Raw genomic sequence first — 6,038 nt, forward strand, 5'->3', positions numbered from 1 at the left:
AATTTGGCACAAGAAATGATTGTTTTCTGTAATATTTCACATAAGAAACCAATGTTTGTAGATTTTGGGTATTAAAAGTGTATGACTACGTATTTTCGATTAAAAATGTGTGTATTTTTTTTTTAACTTTTAAACGCTGTCAGTCATGTAGTGAGTAGTCTTACAACCTTTAACTTAATTTCATGTCCAGTCAATCACTGACATAATGATTTTTATGCCTCATACTTAAATGTCAGAAAATTTTGAAAATTTTTTTTTGAAAATCGTCTGTGCATGACGAATTCGATTGACGTCATGCACAGACAATCTATAGATTAACATGGCTAATGTTGTTTTTGCCTGATTATGTGAAAGTATACTTTAAAAATGTTTTTTTGCGGTTTTCTAGTCATAATAAAATATGGTAATATTATTTTTTCGGTTAACTGGAGAGTAATAATAATATAATATAGACGTTAAAACCCTTGGCAAGTAGCCTATTGTTTTGTTTTTGAATTTGGAACCTTTTGTTACTCAATGTTCAACATTTTTGGAATATGTACAAAAGTTTGTACACGAGAACTGAGGAGCATGTACCTAAGCATAAGTTTTTACTAAGATGTCTACCATCAGATTGAGCGTTACCGCTAAACCACCACGTACAAGGGTACAACCGATATACACAATTATACATATTGAAAGTAGAAAATGCATGCAAATGTGCATATGCGCTACAATGAATGACACTACAGTGACCGCTTGATAGGCGGTACACATGTTTACCACCTTTAAAATAATATGTTTTGTTTTCCCAATTTTTTTCTCAAATATGCTATTATTAGATCATAAGAAGTCAGTAACATAATCAGCGTTATCTTATCAAATGGGTGGTTTCCTCTTATTGTAACACATTACACAGATGTAATACCTACTAGAAGCATATTTTGACTTAGGTAGGTACCTAATTGTAGAATAGAATAGAATATCTATTCGTGAAAACAGACAAAAAAATTACACATTAGGTATTATAAAAACAGTAATTAAAGAAGTAGGTACCACGAAATGGGACTAATCTCAGCATATTGCTGGTGACGTCCAGCCAGGGGCGGCTCATTCCGCGATTCTATTGCCGCGCTATAAGTACATGCCGGCGGCCGCGAGTTCGCGGCCCATTCAGTGGCGACGACCTTCGCGCGGCGCAATAGAATTCAATGTCGGCTGCTCGCGTGCGATCCGTTTGTTAATGTAGGTAAGAATTTAGAATGGCGGCGTTTTGTGAACATCAAGGGAATGAGCCTTCTGTACTTGTAGTATTATATATTCTGTGGTCCAGCGCTAATCTTCCAATGAGACCAGCAAGACATTTGGCACCCCGGGCCGGTTGCAATAAAGTACCTACTTAAAATAAGTAACACTAAAAACCTGCTTTGCTGCCCCAAAAGCAGATTCGCCCCTGCTTGTATAGCTCAGAGCCTGGCGAAAATAGAAATTAGAAAGTAATAGGGGCGCCACCGTCTATGTAAACCGCTTTGCATATGGCAACTATTATGATACTTCTGTATGAGAAAATTAAGTGTTGCTATGATAAAAAAACTGTTCCTCTTCTACTCTTTTTTGCCAAGCTATAGGGGACAGTTCTTGCAACGCCCCAAATTGTATATCTTTGTGTGGTGTGTTTTATCGTGAGAGTCACGCCGCCAAGACGAGGTGACGTTTGGTAGGTGTGTGCTACCGTCGGCAAACAAGGATATACAGCTTGATTTATTGTATGTATTTATCAGAAATACATATTTTGGATACAGCCTTCTGTCATAGGACCATTTTCATTAGAAAAAAACCAGCAAATTTCAAAAATGTAGGCATGAATTTTAATCGCCCCACAGAAAATAATTTGGTGCCTATTCTAAGTGGAACGCCCCAAGTTTTATACCTAAGTATGTTAATATAGGTTAACTGGAAGAATTTCTTACTTTGTACTTCCTTCATCTTTCTTTTTTGTATCAAATGTTTGTTTGTTTTTAACCCCCGACGCAAAAACGACGTCTGTATGTCTGTCTGTCTGTCTGTCTGTCTGTCTGTCTGTCTGTGGCATCGTAGCTCCCGAACGGATGAACCGATTTAAATTTAGTTTTTGTTGTCGGAAGCTGAGCTAGTCGGGAGTGTTCTTAGCCATGTTTCATGAAAATCGGTCTACTATGTCGCGGTCGGGGGTTTTTCCAAAATTTTAATTTTGTGGTTAGGTTATATTTTGTAGTGGTACAATAAAGTGTGGTGTGTTTCACCGTGAGAGTCACGAGGTGACGCTGGTAGGTGTGCTACCGTCGGCGAACAAGGATATACAGCTTGATTTATTGTCTGTAGAGGTATTTATTTTAAACACGACTATTTAGAGAGTTATTTGGTGAAACAAGTTCGTTTTTGGATATGCGCCATATCGTGATTTCGTTTTCTTTCAGCCCCTTAATTGCCAGGGGCGTATTTACCCTAGGGCCAACTGGGCAGTGGCCCGGGGGTAGCAGGCTCATTTTGGGGTATCTAAAGCAGATTTCAAGACTTTTAAGCGTTAGGTAGTCAAAGCAAAAGATATTTTTTCGTCACCTAATGGAGCGACAAAGTTAAGACGATGACGATACGGTAGGGGTCAATTCTCCATACAAACGCTCTCGACTATTTCCTCCCTGGTTTTTGAAGATAGAGCAATGATTTTTTCAACACAGATTGTTATTATTTTTATGTGTCGGACCGTTTTGATTTTTTTGATATTCTGCTTTTTAAAGATTCTAGAGCCAATCAAAAAATTCCATAAACTGCCTCTTTCATTGTGGCGCAAAAAAATATGATACTCAAGATTGGTAACAATAACAATTAACCAAAAAACTAAACGGTCCGACATAGATTATATCATTGTTATTCAGATTCTCAAATTTCGTTCTGATTGATTAAGTTTTGAAGGAGGAAAGAGTCGAGAGCGGAACCTCGATTTTAAAGATTTTTTTTGAAATATCTTTTGACTGAGTTGTTCTAAAGGACAATTATTTTTCGATAAATCTAGTTAATAACACTTGTATATTTAACTAAAATTCCCAAGTTGAAAGGGGGCTCCTTTCCATTTTAGCATTTTAGGCCCTGTCAATGTGCTCGGCTTACCCCTTTTGGGATAGCAGGCTTATGTGTATAAACCTTTTCCCATGAATATAACGAATGAACAAGCAACCGCCTGTACATAGTATGAAAACGTCTTATATGCCACGTCATTTGATAAATATAGAAGATAAGTTTTACTTAGGCTAATAAATCTAAAATAAAGTTGATTATATATATTTGTGATGTTTTATACCTAATGCAATTAACATAAGGAACCTTTTGCTATTCACGTTTAGATGCATGGCAAAATAAACAACAAAACAAGAACGAACATAACTTTATTTAGCCTTTACAAACAAGTAGGTACTTATAGCTTTACAAGGCAATAACATGTAGTACAACGAAGGCATCATAAATATCTGACATGAACTTATTTACTGATTTAAACTTTCACGATTTTTACACATATTTAAAATTGCAAACGGGACTTAAGTAGTCGCGTATTACCAAGTGCGGGTAACATAGTAAAAGATTAAGTCCTGTTTGCAATTTTAAATACGAAATGAGACGAAATTATTTGTAAAGCTGTCAAAAATCCCGTCGCCCCGTGTAGAGACGGGCATAAGTAGATTAAATATAAGATCATCCTAAGAACGCACAAACACTACCTACACCACACATAAATACTTAAGAGATTGTTAATAAGGCATTGATTAGATTTGTTTGGTTACGTATATTTTAAATTAAATTAATATTTAACAGCTTATCGTATATAGCGTTAACAGACTACCGCAAACCAGCAAGGCCAAGGCAAGGTCGACCAATAAGTGCAAGCAAGGGAAAAAGATTTTCTTTCTCGCTCTCATTTATTGGTGACGTTGGTGTGGTGCCACGGCTTTGTTAACCCTGCCACATTATAGATAATTTCTATAAGAGCGTATCACATCGGTGGCTATATCTGTTAGTGAAACTTACATTTTCAACACGTTCACTGCGTTGCGAGGGTTACTTAAGTAACTGGCAACGTGTGCAAGCACCATACTTAATTAATTTACACAAATGAATAAGTAAGTAAACTTTACTTTTACTAGTTCCTTTTAGCATTTTGTAAAATATTTTATAACTTATTGTATCATCTCGCTAGAAAAGTGTTAGTCTCAGCTTTCCGAGTCCGGTCTGGGCACATTCCTACAAACAAGTTTCTGTGTATGATGGGTGTTAAGCCATCCCCACTGTGTTTAGACTGCCAGAAGACTGATGACCTGTCTCACGTGTTGTTGGACTTGAGGAATAGAATTTTTGGTGGCTCGGGCTCCATGCATAATGGACAGATCAATTGCTGGTTGGCAGAGCCAATGTCAGACAAGGCAATCAGTGTATACCACTTTATAGATCTCTCCCATCTCTCCCTTCAGTAGGGAGATTTGTAAGCACCCATGAGGCTGACATGTTCACCCAGAGTGTCCAAAGCCTCGACAAAAATAAGATTTAAAAAAAAAATTGGTTGTCTGTAAAGTCGGTTTACGGACGGTAGTTTAACGTGATAACGTCAAACATTACAGTAGTATGGCTCCCCACAGACAGTCTTAAAAATTCATAATCTTAAAAAAAACTTGTATGCAATCTGACAGTTCAAACTGACACTGACAAGACACTGACAGATTTGAACTGTCAGATTGCATACAAGTTTTTTTTAAGATTATGAATTTTTAAGACTGTCTGTGGGAAGCCTATAGGCTCCCCACAGACAGTCTTAAAAATTCATAAGCCTATAGGCTCCCCACAGACAGTCTTAAAAATTCATAATCTTAAAAAAAACTTGTATGCAATCTGACAGTTCAGATCTGTCAGTGTCTTGTCAGTGTCAGTTTGAACTGTCAGATTGCATACAAGTTTTTTTTAAGATTATGAATTTTTAAGACTGTCTGTGGGAAGCCATAGACAGGGGCGGTCAGAGTATAGCAAAAGGGGCCCGATTCTGGGACTTTTTTCACGTTTTTTTATTTATTTATTTATTAAAAATACACAAAAGTTAACAGTATTTCACCAAAGCACTTATGTGGTAATATAATTATGTACATGTTAAATTGACATAAATAAAAGCAAACACACTTAAAAGTTAAACTATGGTTATTACATTAATCACCTAAGGAGTGTAGAGTCTATGAACCTTAAGAGTTTTCTGTAAAACACACCAACACTATCAGCAAAGATGTCAATATCGTCTGTCTCCAACATGATGCGGTTAAGAGCAGCTCGGGCTCGAGCGGTGCGCCGGCCGCCGCGAACAGGCGCCGCCGCCGCCGCGCCGGCACCGCGCCCGGTATGCCAACCACCACATTCGCTCTTGGCACTTGCAGCCCCATTCTCTCAAGCACGGATGCGTCATCTACTCTATGGTGAAACAGTTGGCGGTAATGCATAATATGCAGCAGTTTCCGTCTGGTTTCTAGAGTTTGAAGACCAACCATTCCTGTTACGAATAGAGATGGATACATATATGGGTAATATTCGTACAGTCGTTTGTAAATGTGCCTACAGAACTTCCTCTGCACTCTTTCTAGTGATTTGCCAATAACTTTTGGGAATACTGGTGTGAGTAGATAGATAAAAAACCTTTAACACAATTATCAGAAGTGAATACTTACAATCTTTCCTCAAAGCTCTTCGCTCCATCCATTTACCGCAATGATGGCAATGTTTGCCAAAGCAGACCAGATTTGGCTATGAAAAAACATACGTATAAATATTATAATCCTTAAAAAATATATGTTTTACTATAATAGAAAGTAATATTGCAAATACTTACAATTTTTGGCATTGTATGACCATTTCAATTTTCAAATAAAACCTTAGACCTATATATAGGGACCCGACATGTTGTTCTATGCCATAGATTTATATATATTAAGCTAGATTGAGTTGTTAAGCCAAAAACTTTTACTAGTCTGACAACCCATATAACCATAATCGGT

This window comes from Leguminivora glycinivorella, chromosome 12 (genome assembly GCF_023078275.1).
Source record: "Leguminivora glycinivorella isolate SPB_JAAS2020 chromosome 12, LegGlyc_1.1, whole genome shotgun sequence".
Lineage (NCBI taxonomy): Eukaryota > Metazoa > Arthropoda > Insecta > Lepidoptera > Tortricidae > Leguminivora > Leguminivora glycinivorella.